The following is a 22,565-nucleotide window of genomic DNA, read 5'->3' as shown; positions in this document are numbered from 1 at the left end:
TTCTTAGGAGCTCACTGAAGAAGCCTTTAGGATTGGATTCAGACACAAACTGAAAGGGCAGGTGAAACCTCCAATTACCAACCCCCCTTAGCACCGAGGTCACCCCTCTCTTACCAGTTTGGAAAAGTTTTCATTTGTTTTGCATTAACTCTCACCTCCTCATGTTTATTCAGAAAAAGCTTGCTTCACTGCCAGAAAAGTGGGTTCCTATGACTCTGCAGTTCCTACCTTGGCCAGTCCTGGTGGGTTCTAGCCACACTGAGCATTCTAAGCCTCTATTTAAGTTCAAGCATTTTTGGCTGAAAGATGCTCTGCTTAACCCTCCCCCTTAGGCCTTCCTTCCCCCAGACTGATTAGGCCACAGCCTCTCCCCCAATTTGTCACCACCTTTTTTGCCGGCCTTCTCCAGGCAGTAGAAAAGCCCAGACTCTATTTTGTTCATGGAGCTGATCTAAGGTTTCCTCCAGTCTCCTTATTAGTCAATGGAGCAATAAACCCTTTCTCTTCTCAGAATACATTGTGACTAAAAGTCGCTTTGGTGCACATCAAGCTGATGAGTTCACTTTTGGCAAGAGTCCAGGTCCAGAAAGTGCAACCATGGCTGGCTGAGAGCATTAGGGAGTATTTACCTATGTGAAAGGTGCAAAGGGTCAAGAGGAGCCATATATTTGGGATAACTTCACCACCCCTTCTGCCCCAAGGTAAATTCCTTGAGGGCAAACCAGTGTCCCCACTCACTCCCTAGGATCCACCACAGCACAGTTCTTACTCTGCACAAAGTTAAATCTCAACAAATAACTGTTTAATGAATAATACTTTATGTACCTGAAATAGCACCTTGAGACATTATTTTGTCTTCAATTGTTTTATGATTTGGACAAAACATCAAACCTAGGTGCTCTCTGAGGAGTGGTGTGTTCATGAACCTGCTCCTTCAAGTTTTTCATTGCTCTTATCCTGCCAAAGAAAGGATTTGTCATGTATTTCAAAGGTTAAAGGCCTCCCCTTTCAAAGGTTGGTTTGTACCTCATAGTGCTTTCCTCCTTTCTCTCTCTGATTTCTCTTATTGTCCCAGCCCTCTAAGACTGTCTATGCATGGGAAGTCCCGAGTGCAGAGCACCTGGAGGCCTGAGTTAGAGATCAGGGCTAGTAGTGTTCATGGTTCAACTACCAGGACCAGGGACAGGGTGGCAGGCGCGGGGCCTTCCTGCAGTGACTGACTGAGCCCACATTTGTTAACTGCCATGTCACCAGCCCAGGACCCTCCCGGCCCCCCACCGCAGCCCTGTCCCCCTCCCGCCCGCCCCCACCCCAGCGCCCCCAGAGTCCCCCTTGTCTCCCGTGCAGGGGGTGCCATTGTCAAGGTGGCCGCAGCCGGGAGGCTCCACAGAAGCGCCGCCATCGCAGCTGTGGGACCCGCTGAGGCCGAGCTCCTGGCGGCTGCCCAGGGGGCCTCCGGGTGCCGCGGGGGCCTCCCACTGGGGCCTGACGAAGCAGAGAGCAGGCACCAGAGCAGGAGGTGGGCAGCACCAGAGAGGCCGGGGTCCCCGTGCCACGGTGGGAGCTTGGGGGCAGCGCCGTGATGAGGCCACAGCGGGCCAAGGGCAGTTTGGGGGTCAGAGCTGGTCCCCCAGGGCTCAGGGGCCGGGGGTGACTGTGGTTGGCCGGGGGCGGCACTTTGGGAGTCAGTGGGGTCCCTGCTGTGGGCTTTTTGTGTTTAGAAGGTGTTTTCTAATTGGGGTGTTTTTGTGGGCCCCATTGTTTTAAAAAGCAAAGGTTACACATTCCTAATTTCTAACAGTCTCTTACAAATTTATCAGAAAAGGATGAACAGATCAATGAAAAAAAGAAACTTGGCAGAAGGAAACCTATCAGTAAAGAAGATTTTGCCCAAACCAGTAAATCCCAAAGAATGCAGAATGATCCAAGGACAAGTGAAAGCCAAAATGAGGTAACATTATTTTACTTACTGATTGAAGTAAAGAAAAATCAATGATCATTGGAGACGTTGTGAATACAACAAAAGATGCTCCCAGGTACATAGGTCTGTGATAGATGCTTTTGGTAGCCCCTTGAGGGAAAGCAGCTGAGTGCATGAATCAAATAGGTTTACTACCTCTTCCAGTGAAAAATGTCCTCACGGATACATCCCTAAGTGTTCCATGTCACTGTTCATTTCAGTATTGCTTTAGATTAACACAAAAGGATTGGAAATCTGAATACAAACTGTTAGGTTTTAAACCGTAGCTGACTGAAAAATCAGAGAAACTGAGTCCGAGTTTAAAAAGTTTATTGTCCTGGGGTGAGGTTCCCGGGTCCGGGTGCTTAGGATGCGGGCCAGGGAAGTCCCGCCCCCCTAGGAGCGGCGGGGCTAGATATAGACTGGCTAGTGGGGGTGCTGATGATGCCTACAGGGCCTTCTGTGGTAGGTTAGGAGTGTCACGTGCTTTAGGGCTGGGGGCATAGCTAGGGGCCGTGTGCAGTGTGGTCCTTTGTTTGTCAGGGCAGGTCCTGATTGGCTGAGTTTGCACAGCTGTATGCCCAGATGTTCACGGGTTTTAGTTCGAGTGGGGGCCTTCCAGCCAGAGGCGACCGGGCCAGGCCTTACACAAACTAGGGAGGAAATTTGTATATGTTTTCTTAAGATGGAATGTTATGAAAGTATATTTTGAAGAGATGGCTTTTTCAAACTATTTTAATGTGAAAGAACATACACATACTAATAATGTTTAGGTGAATTTTGTGCCATAAACAGCCAGATTCAAATTGTAAATCTTAGATGTTTTAAATGACATGTGTAGTAAATACTATGTCCACATGTAAATTTATCTTATTTATTAATCAAAATATATTGAAAAATAAGAAACTAAATATTAATAGTAGATGTATTCAATGATGGGATTGTGGGTTACTTTTAGTTTCTGCTTTTTGTTTCATAGATAAAGTATCTGTAGTGCTCATAGAATGCATTTGTGAAGTGAAAAAGATCTATCTTTAGAAACATAATTCAACAAAATTGAGGTTAATTTTAACCCCAAAATACCATGCTACCCGGGCTTGAATTTATTTTTCTTTTCATAAGAAATATCTGGAACCCATTGCACTTTTTAAATTATTATTGTTTTTGTATCAAATAAGCATTTTTGATTTAGTCTCACACATAAGGTAAAATTCTAAAATATTAATTACCATCTATCTTCAGCACCCTGAAGTAATGACATTCCTTTGTTCTTCCTCATGCAAAAACATTTTTTATGTTTGTACATTTAGTCACTATCATTATACACTCTAGGCATTCCTAGATTATAACATCTCAGTCTTTATCATCTATCTTTCTTTCTGATTTCATTTGTGCTCCCAGTCCTCCTCCCTCTATCATTCTCACATTCAGCTTCATTCAATGTTTTAACACAATTGTATTATAGTTAGGTAGTATTGTGCTGTCCATTTCTGGGTTTTTACATTCTGTCCTGTTGCACAATCTCTATCCCTTCAGCTCCTATTACCAATATCTTACCCCATTTTTGCCTCCTGATGGCTTGTGTTACCAATGAAATTCTCCAAGTTTATTCACTGATGTCAGTTCATATCAGTGAGACCATACAATATTTGTCTTTTTGTTTCTGGCTAATCATACTCAGCATAATGTCCTCAATTTATTCTGTCTTACGGCTGCATAATATTCCATTGTATGTATACACCACAGTTTGTTTAGCCACTCATCTGTGGATGGACATTTTGGGTGTTTCCATCTCATTGCAATTGTAAGTAATGCTGCTATAATCATTGGTGTGCAAATGCCTGTTTGTGTCCTTGCCTGCATATCATCTGAGTAGATACCTGGCACTGGTATTGCCAGCTCATATGGGAATTCTATATTTAGCTTTTTGAGGAACTGCCAAACTGCCTTCCACAGTGGTTATACCATTTGACATTCCCACCAACATTGGATAAGTGTGCCTCTTTCTCCACATCCTCTCCAGCATTTGTCATTTTCTGTTTTATTGATAATGGCCATTCTGGTGGGTGTGAGATGATATCTCATTGTGATTTTGATTTGCATTTCCCTAATAGCCAGGGAAGTTGAGCATCTCTTTATGTGCCTTTTGGCCATTTGTATTTCTTCTTCTGAGAAGTGTCTGTTCAAGTCTTTTGCACATTTTGTGATTGGGTTGTGTGTCTTTTTGTTGCTGAGTTGAGCAATCTCTTTATAAATTCTGGATACTAGACCTTTATCTGATATATCATTTCTGAATATTTTTTTCCATTGTGTAGGCTGTCTCTTTACTTTCTTGATGAAATTCTTTGATGTGCAAAAGTATTTAATTTTGAAGTGTTCCCATTTCTTTCCTTCTTTCTTCAATGCTCTTGTTTTGGATGTAAAGTCTAGAAAACCACCTCCTAGTATATGATTTATAAGATATTTCCCTACATTTTTTTCTAACAGTTTTGTGGTCTTAGACCTAATGTTTAGGTGTTTCATGCATTTTGAGTTAATTTTTGTATAGGGTGTGAGATATGGACCCTCTTTCTTTTGCGTATGGATATCCAGTTCTCTAGGCAACATTCATTTATTTTCTTTAAATGTTTTTTATTTTAAAATGTTAAATATATACAAAGGAAAGAAAAAAAATCAATGATATTTGAATCACACTTCAACAAGCAGTTACAGAACAGATCCCAAAGGTCAAATAATTATAAATATGAAGTACTAATAAGCAGAAATAATATTTTAGGATACCTAAACCAACTGTAATGTGACAGGAAAATATCTGGGATTGCTATTGGTGATAAAGTCACAGATACTGTTAATACTATTGAGGTTTATTGCCTATGTTTTATATTTCAATTAGAGGTTAGTGAAAATAAAGATGCAATTTTTATTCCATTCAAATTCATGGATACCCTGAGTCCTTGGATCTCTTAGGGATGGAAAGAAAATTTTTGTGGACCCTAGTTTAAGAATACATGAATTAAAATTTGAAAGCAGTCTTCTTTAATATCAGCAAGAACAACTGGCAATCTTGATATTCATTTCCATTATTGCTTACAGACACAAGGGTAGAGAATACAGTGATCACTTGTTAAAATTTTGTATTTATAAAGAATAGAATTCCAATTAATGTTTTATGGCATTTAACTCCTACACTGATATACGTAACAGTGGATGGCAATAAATTAACAACTCTCATGACTAGTCAATACTGAACAACAAAAAGCATAAAAGTTCTATAGAATGAGACTATTCTTGTCCTTATACATTAAACTACAAAATGGTTTATGATCATGATTATGAATCATGATACTGAATTCTCTCTGAACTCATAATTAATTAAATTTTATGTATACTGAATTTTAGAAGAAAAAGACTACCTATTTAGAAGAATATATTTGGCAGGTGTAGTTAAATAATCAAATTTAACTATAAGTAGGTCTTTTAAATATATGTAACCAGAGTTTACTGATTAGCCATTTAATGTGTGTAGCTATCAACAAAATAAAAATTTTTTTGAAACACAATTCCTGATTCTAAACCCTCTTAACCTAGATAGCTGATACAAGTACTATAGTAATTCACATTGCTTATGGCTGAGTTAAAAGTAAATCATTATTCTTTACATGTAATAGGAATTAAGATTACTAAAAATAGCACTCAAAATATGAAGATATTTCACTAAAATTTCATTCAAAAATCAAAATGAAAAGAAGCAAGATTTTTACAATTTGAAACAAATAATATTAGATGTGTAAATTAATTAATTTTAAAAATGCTCTTGGATGTCAAAATCTGTGTCTTAACCCTAATTAATTTAATTGAGTTTAATAGTAAGCTATAACTTAACAATAGAAGAATACAAATTTATCCCACCTAGTTACTTTGCAGCTCGATTCAATTAAGTCATTTTCAAACTCAAGAAGGCTGGAAGGCAGATCATATTCCAATGGGGATGTCAATCTTTCCAAGCATAATAAACCAACACAAAATTTTGCTCCCATCTCTTCCAATTCTTGAGTACAATCTGTAAACCCTAGGAATAAAGCAGTATTACAGATGTAACTAGAAAATTTGCCATCTTTTGGTTGCATTTCATTAAAATTATATAAAAGAAACATAACAATATTTAAAAAATTAAAAGTTTGGTATTTTGTATGGAACTAGGTCTCAACAAGTACAATATCTTAACAATATACAATTATTTTAGTTCACAAAGGAAACAAAATGTCCTCAAAGACTATTTCTAAAATGTCTGTTCTCATTCACTAGAATGCAAACTATTTTCACAAACACTCTGGGAAGAAACAAAAGCCACTTAACTGTGAAAAAGATCTTTGTTGGTGGCTTTAAAGATGACACTTCAGAGCATCACCTAAGAGATTATTTTGAGCATTGTGGGAAAATTGAAATCATTGAAATTATGACTAACTGATGCAGTGGCAAGAAGAGAGACTTTGCTTTTGTAACCTTCAAGAATCATAACTCTGTGGATAAGACTTTAATTAAGAAACACCATAATTAGAATGGCCACAACTGTGAAGTAAGGAAAGGCCTGTCTAAGAAAGAGATGGCCAATGCTTCATCCATCCAAGGAGGTCAAATGGTTCTGGAAACTTCAGTGGTGGATGTGGAGGTGGTTCTGGTGGGAATGACAACTGTGGTCATGGAAGAAACTTCAGTGGTCGTGGTGGCTTTGGTGGCAGCCAAGGTGGTGGTGGATATGGTGGCAGTGGGAATGGCTATCATGGGTTTAGTAATGATGGAAGCAATTTTGGACATGGCAGGAGCTACAATGATCTGGGCAATTACAACAATCAGTCTTCAAATTTTGGACCCATGAAGAGAGGAAACTTTGGAGGCAGAAGTTCTGGTCCTTATGGCAGTGGAGGTGAATACTTTGTGAAACCACAAAACCAAGGTGGCTATGGTTGTTCCAGCAGCAGCAGTAGCTACAGCAGTGGCAGAAGGTTTTAACTATTTCCAGGAAACAAAGCTTAGCAGGAAAGAAAAGCCAGAGAAGTGACAGGGAAGCCACAGGTTACAACAGATTGTGAACTCAGCCAAGCACAGTGGTGGCTATGAAGAAAACATGTTTTAGAAAATATTCATTTGTATGGGTAAAAAAAACCCCACAAGGGCTGTATTTGTGACTAATTGTATAAAAGGCTATTTTAGTTTCTTTTCTGTGGAAAGTGTAAAGTATTTCAACAAAGGGTTTTAATGTAGTTTTTTTTCTTTTTTTGCATCCATGCTGTTGGTTGCTAAATGTAATAGTGTGATCATGATGCTGAATAAATATGTCGTTTTTAAAATGTGCTGTATAAAGTTAGTCTACTCTGAAGCCATCTTGATAAACTGCCCCAACAGTGTGAAGTTAGACTTCCTTCAGGGTGATGTCAGGCTCTATTCAAAATTCATTTATGATCTTAGAAGACTGCTCATGTGCGGAGAAGCCTTTTTGTCTTCAGAAACCTTGGTGTAGTTGAATTGACAGTTACTGTGCTATGACCTGGAGTTCATCAGTAAAAAGGGTCACCCAATCAAACTTACAGAATTTCATTTGGTTATAAAAATGATTGTTGGCATACCCTATGCAATATATCTAAACTGAATAACGGTACCAGTTAAAGTTATAGATGGGAAATGAACCTTTTGTGTCATCCATTATCACATGTAATAAATAAACAATACAATATCCCCTTTAAAAAAAGTCTCAGTGAAGAAAAAATTTAAAGGGATATACATTTAAAAATCAAACACAGTATTCTAAATTTAACAAACTAGGTGCTTTAGGAGGAAATATGATGTGTTTATTTTTAAAAGCACAAATGTATATACCTACATCTAATATATTAATAACAGAAAATTTTTAACAATGTACTTCTTGTACAGTTCTTTGTAAATTACTAATCAGTATTTAAATTTATGTACTGGAATGTGCATTCCCAAAATGATGACTGCAGAGACAAGGTTAGGAAAGTGTACTGCATTGGTGTCACCATTTCTCCTGCCTTCAGTCTCTGAGCTTTCTGCACGTCCCCACCAGGGCCATGTTGGGGCAGAGCATCCAGAGGCTCACGACCTCTGTGTCCACAGGAGCCATGAAGGAGGGGTCTGGGAAGAATTTGCCATTTTCAGTAGAAAACAAGTGGCGGTTACTAGTTATGATGACTTGGTACTTTGGATCTGGATTTGCTGGACCTTTCTTTATAGTAAGAAGCCAATTGCTTAAGAAATAAGGATATTTTAGTTTTATTCATGAAACAGCTATGAAGAGGAGCATTTTAAAAGGCACAATCCTGAAATAGGGCTTAAACTCTGTTAAACACATAGCATGATGGATATGTTTATAAATAAACTTACTACATGAACCAAAAGAAAAATTATGACCTTAAAAAGACTCAAATAATTAAGAATTTTGTAAGGAGTTTAGGCAAACTATTTGCATTCAGATGATTAAATTCATTATTGCAAAGTACATATAACTCAGTATTACAAACCTATCATTTATTAAATACTTGAAAATGCTTTTAGTACTTATGGTAGGAAAGTCTTCAAATATTTTTTGTAGGTAGAAGTTCTGAGATGGTTTACCTTATACTTTCCTTGATCACAGCCACACAGAGTACTCTCCATGGTATAGCTTCTCTGTACTCCTATTTCTCTCCATACTACAACATGGGCTGTTGACTCTAGATTTTTCTGCTATGAAACTACAGCTGCTCATGCAAAATGCTGGCATAATATGACTCAGTATCTTGGGCAAAGTCTGGAAAGATAATAATGATAAAAGTAATTTTTTTTCATTTTAAAAAATGCAATAAAACCACAGAGCAGGGCCAATTATAAGATGGGCTAAAGATATGAATAGGCATTTTTCTGAAGAGCAAGTACAGATGGCTGAAAATCAAATGGAAGGGAAATTTTTTTGAAGAGAAAATTCAACTTCACTCATATCTCTAATTGAAGTCTGATCTCTTTATCAGCTGCTTTGACAATTACTGTATGGAGTAATGCTGAGTTTCACATTTACTCTAACCCTGAGTCTTAGGCATCACTAGGTATCCAAAGGTCCATGGAGATGCCAGGGTGCACACATAGAGCACAGCATCTCTGAATCTAGAAATAACACTTAACACTCAAGAATAACTTACTGCCCTAATTTTCTTATATGTATTTTCTAAAAGAGACCATGCAATATTTATCCTTTTGTTACTGGTTTATTTTGCTTAAAATAATGTCCATAAGGTTCATTCACATCGTTGCATGCCTCATGGCTTCACTTCTCTCTACAGCTGCACAATATTCCATCGTGTGTGTACACCACAGTTTGCCACTCCATTCTTCCATTTGTACCCTTCAATCACCTCCATCCTTTTACTATCATGAATAATGCTACCATAAACATCAGTGTACAAATGTCTATTAGAGTTCCTACTTTAGTTCTTCCAAATATACTCCTGGTAACAGGAATACCTAATCATATCATGACCCTGTAGTTATCCTGTGAATATGCTACTTTATTATGTTTTTTTTAAGTCTTATGTACCCCAGAAAAGCCATGCTTTAATCCTGATTCAATCTTTGTAGAGGCAGCCACTTCTTTAACCCTAATTCATCATTGTAGGTCAAAACTTTGATTAGATAAACTCTATAGAGCTGCAGCTCCACCAATTCCAGGTGGGTCTTGATTAGTTTATTGGAATCCTTTAAAAGAAGAAGATTTTGGAGAGAAACTTCAGAGACAACAGAGCGAGAGCCAATAGAAACTTCAAAGCAGAGCTGACACAGATGCCAATACTTGGAGAACCGAGACACAGATGTTTGGAGAAGCTTGGAGCCCCTCAAACATGGCCATGAGATATTAAAACAAACCAGCACCTGGAGAGAACCACAGGGAGCCAAGAGACAAAAGGCAGGCCCTGAGAAGTGAAGTGAGGAGCCCCCACAGGATGAGAGACTGGAAAATGGGAGCCCAGGAGTAAGGGACCAGCAGATGCCACCTACATGACTTCTCCTAGACATAGTGACTTCCCATCTGACAGGTGTTTCAGATCCATTGGCCTTCCTTGAATTAAGATTATCTTCCCTGGATGACTTAGTGTGGACATTTTATAGGCTTAGAACAGTAAATTTGGAACTTATTAAATTCTTTTTTAAAAAATCTTTCCATTTCTGGTATCTCACACTCTGGCAGCCTTTAAGAAACAAATGCAATTACACTCCAGAGAGACTCCACCCTTCTGCTATCCTCTCAACATTGAATAAAGATGACTCTCTCCACATTTTCTCTTGGATTTGAATCTTTCTATTTGTTTTATGTATTTTGTATTTGTAGATATCCTTGAGATATAACCACCTACCATATATCCAGAAGATATTGACATGTTCCTTCCCATTCGATGCTGAGCAAGCCAGAATCCAGAGTTGTGTCTGGGAGAAGCTAAGTGAAGGCCCACATATGCTTAGAGAGTAAACCACTGGCATCAGAAGCTGGAAGCAACAGAACCAGGAACAAGGACCAGCAGACACCATCCATGTGTCTTCCCATGTAACAGATATCAGTATTTCTTGAGTCAAGGTATCCTTTCCTGTATGCCTGAGTTAGGTATTTTTCTGACCTTAGAATTGTTAACTTGTAACAAAGTAAATTCCCTTTATAAAAGCCATTCCATTTTTGGTATGTTGCATTCCAGCAGGTTTTGCAAATGAAAACTGCTGGTGTCCTTATGAGCAGAGAAACCTTAAATAGAGCTAGTGTGCTGGTTTGAAGGTTTCCATGTACCGCAGAAAAACCATGTTCTCATGATCCAGTCATATGGGGGCAGTCCTACTGTAGGGTGGGACCTTTTGCTTCAATGGTTTTCATAGAGGTATGACCTACCCAATTGTGGTGGGATCTTTTGAGTACATTATTTCCATTGAGATGTGACTACACCCATTCAAGGTAGGTCTTAATTAGCTTACTGGTATCTTTAAAAGATCTGACACAGTGAGCAGAGAGATGCAACCAGATGGACATTTGAAGACGTTAAGCTAAGAGATGAAATCCAGAGTTTGTCCCAGAGAAGCTAAGTAAGGTCCCACAGGCACTTATGGAGAAAGCCACTGGAATCTGAGCCTGAAAGCAACAAACTGGGAAGGAGTAGCAGATGCCACCTATGTGCCTTCCCAACTGAAAGAGTTTCTCCAGATGTCAGCATCCTTTCTTCAAAGTCAAGGTATCTATGCCTTAAATTGGACATTTTCATGGCCTTAGACCTATAAATGTATAACTTAATACATTCCCTCTATAAAAGTGATTCCATTTCTGGTATATTGCAATCCAGCAGCATGAGCAAACCCAAACAGCCAGTAAGAGAGAGGCAGGGAGAGATGCCCATGGCATAGACCTAGACTTGGATTTCTGCTTCCAGGAGCCAAGGAAACCATGGAATCCAATCACCCATCAGAAACCAGGGAAGAGGCCTGGGGATGGTTAGTATATGTGTTAACCTGGACAGGTGATGGTGCCCAGTTGTCTGGCCAAGCAAGTACTTGCCTGACTGTTGCTGTATGGACATTTCATAGACTTGAATCACCAGTGAGTTGATTGCATCTATCCCCCTTTGTATCTGAAGTCAACTAAGGGGAGTGTCTTCCACAATGAGGAACATTTAATCCAATCAGTTGGTTGCTTTTAAGGGAGAAGTGATGAACTCAGCAGTCAGAAGAGAGAACTTTCATCTCCACTTCAGCCTTCAGGTAAATTCATTGAAGACCTACAGAGTACCAGATTACAGCCTTCCCTATGTAATTTGGAATTGTACCTCTGCAGTGACATGAGGCACTTTTTAAAACCTCATACTATTTGCAGATATATTCTGTTGGTCCTGTCTCATTAGAAAACCCCCAGGGAGTAGAAAGCATTTCCAAGGTGCTCAGAGCACGGCAGGTCATTGATGGAAAAACCAGGACCAAAGATATTTATCTTAGCCGGAGAATCCTAAGGGTCATCTACTCAAACAAAGTATCACAATTTATAGAGGTGGAAATTAAAGCCTTTCCTGTATCCTCCTTTCAGAGTGGAGGAGGAAGGGAAGAGTTCTATATTTCTATGTCCACTTCAGGACCTCAAACTGGGTATCATTTAAATGTGTTCAATAAAGTAGAAGCCCTCAGTTGTCACACCGTGGAAACCCAGAGTATTCAAGACCAGCTTCTCCTACACCTTGTGGCTAAGTCATATGAGTCACATCCTCCTGAGCAATGCTCTGCCCTTGACATAGGCTAATGCCATGAAGGGCTTCAGCAAGACACACGCCATAGAGAGGAGTGAACTTCCTGAATTCCAAACCCACACAGATAAGTGAGTGCACTTATGAAGACAAAAACCCTGCATGTTATCTGCTCCTTCCCTGCAAGTATTGCACACAGGTCACCACCCGTGAGAGACCCCATTTCAAGTCTAAAGCTGGTTGGGTCTCATGCAGGCTGCAGAAATTCCTCAATTTCCCTCTTCCTGCCCTAGAAGAAATTGAGGTGGAACAGGAAGCCTGCTTAAAAGACTGCCTGGTATGATGGTGGCACAATATTGTGGATGCAGTTAACAGCACTGTAGTATACTTGTGAATGTGGTACAAAATAGAAATTTTAGGTCGTGTATATGTTACTAGAATAAAAAAAAAAACAAAAAAACATGCAGTTGTCCAACACGGTGAACTGTATTGTAAAGGATGGATTATAGTTAATAGAACAATTATAACAATGTTCTCTCATGAATCATAAATGTGCCACACTAATGCAAGGTGTTACTATAGAGTGGTATATCGGAACTGTATTGCTTTTTTAAAAAGTAAACGTATTTAAAAAAGGACCACCTGGTAGGTACACCTGAGACATGGTGGGACTTCCTCTACAAAGCTGATGTCAGCTCTCTCACTCCATGTTCCTCATCCCTGCCAATCTACCATTTCATGGACTCGCACCTGACACACTGCTGGGTTACCTCACATCAGGGTCTCATCAACAGCTTTAGCTAGAAACACTCTGGAAATCACATGGACTCTTGAAATCATTCCCAGTACAATTCTAAAATAGAGTTATTATTCCCACTGTTAAAAATAGTGAAGTTGAGGGGATTTTCTCGAGTGATGAAATAGTTCCAGTATTTTGATAGGGGTGTGAATGGCAGGGATGATAATCAGGTAAAACTCAGCTAACTGTGCATAGATGCGTGATAAAGTGGAGCAAAACATTAGGGGTAGACTCTAGGTGGTGGGTATACCGTGTTCACTGTTACATTCTTCCAGCTTTTCAGTATGTTTGAAAATGTTTATTATATAATGTTGGAAAAATGAACGGAACTCTGCACTTTAGGGCTGTACGTTACATTATGTGTAATTGATACCTCAAAAAAGGAGTAGTACCAGAGCTGAGGAGGGGTTGGGTTAATAATGGAATGAAAAGAAAACAATAATCCTATTGGTTGACAGACGTGATTGTTTATTTCTTCTAAACATTTTTTAAAAGAAAAAAATTCCTTTTAATATCCTGGGCAACTCCAGTTCTCCTGAGTAGATTGGTAAGAACTATCCTAGGTCAAGACGGCTTTGGAGTACAGCGCTGCTTTCTCCTTAAAATTTTCTTTTCTCATCCAAGACCTCTCGCTCCTCCTAACCTGAATCCCGAAGAAGAAAATCCCCCGTGGTCTGCAGTTTCCTGAAGCACTGAGGACCGCGGCACCCGCACCTCAACACGGCCCGGGAACGCGACCCGGGTGCGCCCCGCCCGGCCCCCAGTGCCCAGCCCGCCTGGACCTCGTTCCGCCCCCGCCGCTCTGCGCCCTGCGAACCTCCTGGCAAGACCCCGGCGCGCCCTGCACCCCGCCCGGCTCCAGCTCTGCTCACACACCTGCGCCCCGCCCCCGGGGTCCCGTTCCGGGCTTTGCGCCGACCCCCGAGCACCCAGGAGCCGCTCCTCCCGCGCGCCCCGCCCCCCGGACCCGTCCCGCCCCTTAAGCCCCGCCAGGACCCCGCGACCCACCCCGCCTCGCGCCGCAGGTCACGCGGCAGGTCAGAGGTCACACAACCCCGGCGCCGAGCGACCCTGAGCGCGGGCAGCCCCTGGGTCCGCAGTGGGCGAACTTCCGGTGCTGGACGCCTCCGGGAAGCAGGTTCTGTTGGGTGCGCTGTTCCGGGAGCGCCGGGCCGTCGTGGTCTCCGTGCGGTGAGTGCGGGCGGCGGGGAGAGCGCTGCGGGGTGGCAGGCGCAGGGTGTCTCCCCCGCCCGGGGTGCGCGTCGGGGCCCTCGGAGAGTTTGGAGCCTGTGAGGGAGGGTCCGCCGGGCCGGGCCGGGCCTTTCCCACCCACTAGAGGCTTGGGGGATGGGAACTGCTCCTCCCGTTTCCTTTAACAGGAATGGGAACCAGCCCCCAGAGCCGAGGCCCTTTTGTCAGGCAGAGGAGTGGCTCAGCCTGGATTGGGTGCAACCGGATTTTAATGCAAATCGGGAGCCTCGGGCACTCACCCCTCCATTCCCCACCCTGTCTTGGCTATTAGCATCAAGCATGAAGAAATACTGGGTCCCTTCTGATCCTGGAGGATGTTATGTTGCTAACTTACCCTCTTTGCCCTGTTGTAATTTCAGCATTTTCAGTTTAATATCTGCAAGGAATATGTAGAAAATCTGGCCAAAATCGCCAGGGTTTTTTTACAAGTAAGTTTTCTGAGAGTGTAGGGTCTCATGCCCATTTCAAGGGGACCTTCTGAAAGTACCTGTGGTTTATAAGAAGGGCAGTAGGTGTGTGTGGAGTGCACAGACACCCAGAGAGCCCGAGTTTTAGCTCCTCACCCCCTTTCACCTCTCCAGCACCTCCATAAAAGAGGACAGACAGCTTAGCAATGGACTTCTGTCTGAGTTTATCAAGGCTGCCTGCTTATAAATCTACTAACCATGGTAGTCATTTTCATCTTAACAGTGTGTTTTCAAATGTCAAAAAATAAGGATCAAAAACATAAATTTTGGAAATTGCTGATGTACTCTTCCTTTTGCTTCTTTTTTTTTAAATTTTGCTTCTTTTGTTATGCTACAAATATTTGTTCACTGTAGTAAATATTTTTTTATCTTAAAGGTGAAAATGTGCAGTTGTAAATAGATGTGCATGCCTCGTCCTCATGACAGCCAGGTATCTATAGTTTCCTTCAGGCACATATATAAGTTTATCTCCAGGTGAGTTTTTTTGTTTTTGTTTTAATATTTTTATTGAGATATTTTCATGCACATGCAGTCCATTCCAAAGTAAACAGTCAGTGGCACAAAACACCATCCCATGGTTGTGTAGAACATTTCTATCACTGTAGAAAAATACAAAGAAAAAACTTGTACATCCCAGACCCCTTAACCCTCCCTGTCATTGACCACTAGTATTTCCATCTACCTAATTAATTTTACCCTCTGTCCCCCAATTATTTAGTGTTTTATCCATATTTTTTTACTCATCTGTCCATACCCTGGCTAAGAGGAGCAACAAACACAAGTTTTTCACAATCACACAGTCACATTGTAAATGTTATATGTTTATACAGTCATCTTGAAGAATCAAGGCTACTGAAACCAGCTCAACAGTTTCAGGTACTTCCCTCCAGCCACTCCGATACACGATAAACCAGAAAGGGATATATGTAATGCATAAGAATAAACTTCAGAATAACCTCTCTGCTCTGTTTAAAATCTCTCAACCACCGAAACATTATTTTATCTCATTTCTCTCTTCCCCCTTTTGGTCAAAAAGGCTTTCTCAGTCCAATCATGCCGTTTCCTGGCTCTTCCCGGGGAGTCCTGTTCCACATTGCCAGGGAGATTTACACCCCAGGGAGTCATGTCCCACACAGGGGTGAGGGCAGTGAGTTCATCCAGTTGAGCTTTGTGTGAAGGGACTGGGCAGCATTTCTAAGATCTGTGTCCAACAGAAGATGTCAACTGGAATGTAAAAGAAGGTAAAATTGTCTGATTAAATAACCCTGCTTTAATAGCTTTTATCCTTTTTTATGTATACCTTTGGGGAAAGTGAAGAGAATTATTATCTATATCATTTTGAAATTCTTGGCAAAAGAATTATCTAAATTAATTGAACATTTTAGCATATAATTCTTTGCTCTGGCTCATGCAATTTTGCTGCTTTAAAAGCCTATAGGTGGCATTAGAATGGAATAAAAAACTTGGGTTGAGGGAAGTTGTATAAAACATAATTTCTTTTCTATTTTTTAGTTTTTAAATGTATATAATCTCTAATCATCCATGTCTGTCCTTTTTTTTTCTTTGAAGGAAGGAAATGTCACCCTTATAGTGATTGGACAGTCATCCTGCCATTATATTGAGGTAAATATTAACATTAAATCTGTTCCAGAGATAAAAATCTTATTTGAGACACTAGGTGTAGGTAAAATTTGCCCAAATTGCATTAGATGTTGTTACTTTTCTCTTATTTGTTCCTGTTAAAAATCCCAGCTGTTTTCGTTCTTTAGCCTGTCTGCAAACTGACTGGATATTCTCAAGAAATCTATGTTGATCCTGAGAGAGGAAATAATAAAAGATTGGGAATGAAAACAGGTGAAGAAATTGCCTCCTCAGGTAAGACATGACATGTTATGTAGAAAAGCTGATGGTATGTTTTCATGTTTGCATGTTATACTCATAGGGAAGCAAATTCATAAATCAGGCTTCTTTTTGTGATTCCAATAAGTGGTGTAGACAGATACACCAGACTCTTAAAAGATTCCATTTCCTGGGTGTAATGACACAGAAGGCCATAGTGAAGTTTAGTACCCCATTGTGGTCAGTGAGAGGGAGGGGTTAGGGGTTTAGGATGTATGGGTTTTTTCTTTTTATTTTTTTTTCTGGAGTGATGCAAAAGTTCTAAAAATGATCATGGGGATGAATACACAATTATATATAAATATATACATATATATTATGCATATATATAAAATACCAACTGTGCCAGAAAGGTGAGAGGAAGGTCTGGGAAGGCTTTACAGAGGAGGTAAAGTCTAAGCTGTCCCCAAAAGGATTTAGCTGAGTGAAGACAAGGGTGGGGAAGCGTGACAGAAAGTAGCATATGAGGCATGAAAAGACGGGACTCATGGCAGGTGGTATCTCTGACTGGAGTCTGGGAGCCAGTTGGGAGGTTGGTGTGAACTGACAGAGAGGTTGTGTCCAACTGATGTCAGGTCTGGTGTGACAGACCAAGAGGTTTGAGTTTATTCTGAAGGCTGTGTGGGAGACAGACAAGTTTGATGTGGAAAAGAGATAGAGTTACATACACTCTGTGGAGGAGGAATTGGAGCAGGTGAAACGCAAGCCAGTGAGTTGGGTTGTAGTTATAGGCTAGAAAGAAATCCCAGGGCCTGCAGTGGAGATGGAGGAAGGAAGTATGTCTGGGGCCTATTCATGAGATGAAGTTGGCATGGCCTCTTGGCAGATGTTGTTAAAGAAGGCAGTCTAAACTGATGATGAGCTGGCGTAAACACAGTGTTTGCATTCTCTCTCTATTTCTCTCTCTCTCTCTCTTTTCTTTTCTCTTTTCTTTCTATCTATCTATCTGTCTGTCTGTCTGTCTATCTATCTACCCATAACAGGACAGATTGCCAACCTTACTTACTTTTTGGTATACTATTTTCATGTGCTATTATGGAGACTCAATATTTGTAAGTTCTGCATATCATTTAGCACTTTAGATATAAATTGCGAGTTTTCACACTAATTAAATCTCACTAGTCATTGCCAAAATAAAGTTATAGACTTGTAAAGAAAACAGATGAATTCTAAGCAAAATACATGCTTATAAATTATTAGAGAGGGTATATCAAAATCTTTTAAACTCTGTTGACTTCTATTAAAGTACTATATTTCCAAACCAAAAACATTAGGTTTTCATAGAATAATTTTTAGCAATACCTCAACGAAAAGTATAAAGGCATAAATCTCAGGATTAGTAGTATCAGAATAGTCCTACTTGAAATTTCAGACAGTGAAAAGATATTATATAATTATAATTTAAAATAACCAAGTTTTATAACACTTTTTAAAAATTTTCAGTGAAGGTAAAGATTTCAAAATAGGGAAGAATCATCAAGAGCTTTTTTTTTACATCAACAGAATAATGTTGTATATATATATTTTTTAACTTTTTATTTGGCAGTAAATAATTTGGCAAAAATAAGTTATTTATTTGGCAATAAATAATATTTTAAAACTTACAGGACAGCAACAAAATTAATACAAACCCCATATATAGAGAACACCAACAAACCCCCTCCACCAGATACCCAGATCTGCCATTTTTTTTTTTTTTTTTTTTAGAGGGAGGAAGGGAAGGAAAGACAGAGAGAAGGAAGGAAGGGAGGAAGAAAGGGAAACATCTTTAAACATTTTCTTGTTTTATTATATTTTGTTTGTTTGTTTGTTTTTTACATGGGCTGGGGCCGGGAATCGAACCGGGGTCCTCCGGCATGGCAGGCAAGCACTCTTGCCCGCTGAGCCACCGCGGCCCGCCCCGGGATCTGCCATTTTTAATGTTTTGCCTCCTTTGCCCTGTCCGTCTGTCTGTCCATCTATCTATCTATTTTTCTGAACATCTGAGAGCAAGTTGGCCACATTTTACTCCTTGGCACATAATACTTCCATGTACATTTCCTATAAGCAAGCATATTCATTTATGTAATCACCTTAAGTGTACTTTATCAAGCTCCAAAAACTTAAATCTATGAAGTTAAGATACATAGGTTACAATCTATATTCCACTGTTTTCTTACATCCCACTAATGTCCTTTTGAGCCATTTTACCTCCATTCTTAGCTTCCATCTGGTTTCATGTATTACATTTAATTGCCATTATCTCTTTAGCTTTTCTTTTCTTTTTTTTTTGTAGACTCATGTATTCAATGTAAACCTTTCCATCCCAGCCCCCCAGTACACAATGCAGTAGGAGTAATCACATTCAGTGTTGCAGGGCCTCCACCAGTATCCATTACTGTAACTTTCCCTTCACCCCAGATGAAACCCTGCACTCACTTTGCATTAATTCCTTATCGCCCTAACTCCCACCCCTGCTAACCTGTGCTCTACTTTCTGTCACTATGAGTTTGCATATTCTCTTATAATTAAGTTTCTTCATGGTTACCATAATCTTAAATTTAACACACCAAGTTTCTAACAATCTCATTTGCTTAGCTACCAATTTAAGAACTTCAATACCATCATAAACTATGCTCCCAAACCCCTTCACCCACCCAATTCTATGTACCTCGTATCACAAGTTACATAGTTACACATTATGAGTCCCGGACATTGATTTATCGTATCTTATGCATGTGCCTTTTAGATCCTATAGGAAGTAAAAAGTGGAGTTACTAATACAAAATACAAAAGTACTGGTATTTATATTTGCCCATGATATTAATTTACTGGAGATCTTTATTTCTTCATGTGACTTTGATTTCATGTCTAGGGTCGTTTCCTTTCAACCTGCAGGACTCCCTTTGGCATGACTTGTAGGGCGAGTCTGATGGTGAAGAAGTCCCTCAGCTTCTGTTTTTCTGGGAATGTCTTAATTCCTCCCTCATTTTTGAATGACACTTTTGCCAGATACAGACTCATGGTCAGCTTTGGTTCCTTTTCATAATTTCCATCTCAATATCGATACTCTCTTTGTACTCATCTGTCAATTCCTTGATTTCCTGTAGTTCTTTGTCCATGTTTTCCTTTAACTCTTTGGGCATATTTAGGACCATTTTTTAAAATGTCTTTGTCTGGAATGTCCCAGGTCTGAGCAGCCTCACTGGTGGTTTCTGGTGCTTTAATCTTCTCCTTCACCTGGGCCGTCACTCCCTGTTTCTTTTTGAGTTGTGCTACTATGAATAAACTTGAAATTTTTGATATTTTAATGCATCATTGCTGGAATTTCCATTCTGAGGCATGCATTCCTTAAACTTGTATCCCGCTACTGTTATGACAGAGCTTTACTTGAATGCCAGGAAATAACAAAAGAAAGGAAGACAGAAAGAAAGGAAAAAGAAAACACATTTCCCAGTCTGTGCAGAAGGCCTGGGCAAGTTCTGTCCTTCAGCACTTTTCCATACAATGAGTCTGGAGAATAGCTCCAGGCCAAGCCCTCCCTGGTGCTTTCTTCAGGGATGTCTTGTCCTGGGCATGCAGGTTTGGCCCTAAGAAATCCCATCTGCATGGGTGTGAATGTTCTCTCTTCCCTAGGAAATAGTTTCCTTGTGGCCCTGGCCACTGCACTGCTCATCCTGCAGTCAGCAGCCCCTTCGCCCCAGGCAGCCACTTGCCTGCTCTCTGTAGGGGGCCAGCTCTGGGAGAATAAGCCCCTTGGGCCATGACCAGACAGACGGCCAGACACACATGTTCCCAGTGTGTGCACGAGGGCTGCTCTGCCCCCTCTGGATCTGGGGCCAGGGATCTGCACTGGGGACCTGAGTGGCTCCACACTAAGCTAGTTGGGGAATAAGGGAGAGGCCAGCTAGGGTACCATGAGATCCCACCACTTTTAAGGCTTTTTTCTTGATTCGGGGCTGACTTGCCATGATACTGAAATTCTTTTTTTTTTTAACTTTTTTTTTATTGTATAGTATAGCAGATACACAAGCAAAGAAATGAAAAAGAATAGTTTTCAAAGCACTCTTCAAACAGTGGTTACAAGGCATATCCCAGAGTTTGTCATGGGCTACCATACGATCCTCTCATATTTTTCCTTCTAGTTGCTCCAGAATATAGGAGGGTAGAGGGTATATTCCCATCTCTAGCTTCTATGTATCTCTAAGCCTCTTGTATTCTGTATTATAAGCCTCTGATTATACCTTTATGCTGGTCATAAAAGTGGACTCATATAGTATCTATCCTTTTGTTTCTGGGTAACTTCACTCAGCATTGTGTCCTCAAGGCTCATGCATCTTATTGTGTGCTTCAGGGCGTCATTTTGTCTTACTGCTGAATAATATTCCAATGTTTGTATATACCACATTTTGTTGATCCACTCATCTGTTGCTGGGCATTTGGTTTGTTTCCATCTTTTGGTGATTGTGAATAATGCTGCTACAAACATTGGTGTGCAAATGTCTGTTTGAGTCATTGCTTTCAGCTCTTCTGGGTATATACCAAATACTGCTATTGCTGGGTCATAGGGCAACTCGATATTTATTTTCCTAAGAAATTGTGAAACAGTCTTCCATTATACATTCCCACCAGCAATGCAAATGTTTGCCAGTTTCTCCACATCCTCTCCAACATTTATAGTTTCCTGTTTGTTTAAAAGCAGCCATTCTTATAGGTGGGAGGTGGTAGCTCATTGTAGTCTTGGTGTGCATTTCCCTTATAGCTGATGAAAATGAGCATCTCTTCATGGGCTTTTGAACCATCTGTATTTGCTCTTCAGAAAAATGCCTATGCATATCTTTAGCCCATTTTATAATTGGGTTTGTTCTTTGTTGTTGAGTTGTATACTTTCTTTGTATATACAAGAAATCAAACCTTTGTCCAATATGTGATTTCCAAATATTTTCTCCCACTGAGTTGGCTGCCTCTTCACCTTTTTGACAAAATCTTTTGAGGTGCAGAAGCATTTGATATTGAGGAGTTTCCATTTATCTGTTTTTTGTTGTTGTTGCTTGTGCTCTGGGTGTTAAGTTTAGGAAGCTGCCTCCTATTACTAGGTCTTGAAGATGTTTCTGTACATTTTCTTCTAGAAGTTTTATGATGCTAGTTCTTATATTTAGTTGTTTGATTAACTTTGAGTTAATTTTTGTGTAGGGTATAAGATAGCGGTCCTCTTTCATTCTCTTGGCTATTGATATCCAGTTCTTCCATGCCCAATTATTCAAAAGACTATTTTGTCCCAGTTCAGAGGATTTGGGGGCCTTGTCAAAAATCAGTTGACCATAGACTTGGTGGTCTACTTATGTACTGTCAATTCCATTGGTCAGTGTTTCTATCTTTGTGCCAGTACCATGCTGTTTGACCGCTGTGGCTATATAATAGGTTTTAAAGTCAGGGAGTATTAACCTTCCCATTTCGTTCTTCTTTTTTAGGATGCTTTTAGCTATTCAGAGTCTCTTTCCCTTCCACATGATTTTGGCAGTTTGCTTTTTCCAAATCTTCAAAGTAGTTTGCTGGAATTTTGATTGGTACTGTATTGAATCTGTAGATCAATTTATTCCAGAAATGGAACAAAATGAAATAAGAATGACTGAAAGATAGAACCACTGATGCAACTGTCTGGCCCTAAGGACATCCTAAAATCATGAGGTCAACACCAACCTTGTGATTGAAGAGTAGGTGTCAATTTATAACCCAGAGCTTATAGAAAATGTGGCTACCATCTGATATTTCAAGAGGATGAAGCCTGGTGTTTGAATGGGCCTTTACTATAATATGACTGTTGTTTTAGGAAGAGTGAACTTGGACATAGTAAGAGTGAAATAGAGAGACAGCCATGTGATGGAGTCAGAGATTGAATCAGACTGCCACAAGCAAAGGAATTTCATTGTCACCCATTAGAAGCCAAGAGAGAGGTA

The 22,565-nt window shown here is 40.1% G+C and overlaps 1 long non-coding RNA gene and 1 pseudogene across 2 annotated transcripts; both read left to right on the top strand.

Moving 5' to 3' along the window:
- The first annotated feature begins 8,046 nt into the window (after nucleotides 1–8,046).
- On the top strand, nucleotides 8,047–8,235 carry LOC143661700 (cytochrome c oxidase subunit 7C, mitochondrial pseudogene; annotated as a pseudogene).
- Nucleotides 8,236–14,044: 5,809 nt separating this feature from the next.
- On the top strand, nucleotides 14,045–22,559 carry LOC143661689 (uncharacterized). Of its 2 annotated transcripts, none has more exons than XR_013164776.1 (5): nucleotides 14,045–14,150; nucleotides 15,767–15,971; nucleotides 16,300–16,353; nucleotides 16,500–16,605; nucleotides 22,439–22,559. It is a non-coding gene; the product is annotated as an uncharacterized LOC143661689 (long non-coding RNA). The 2 variants fall into 2 exon arrangements; XR_013164778.1 differs by lacking the exon at nucleotides 14,045–14,150 and adding an exon at nucleotides 15,121–15,204.
- The last annotated feature ends 6 nt before the right edge of the window (nucleotides 22,560–22,565 follow it).

The sequence above is a fragment of the Tamandua tetradactyla genome, chromosome 2 (genome assembly GCF_023851605.1).
Source record: "Tamandua tetradactyla isolate mTamTet1 chromosome 2, mTamTet1.pri, whole genome shotgun sequence".
Lineage (NCBI taxonomy): Eukaryota > Metazoa > Chordata > Mammalia > Pilosa > Myrmecophagidae > Tamandua > Tamandua tetradactyla.
The sequence above is the reverse complement of the archived record's forward strand: the minus strand, read 5'-3'. Positions and strand labels throughout refer to the sequence as shown.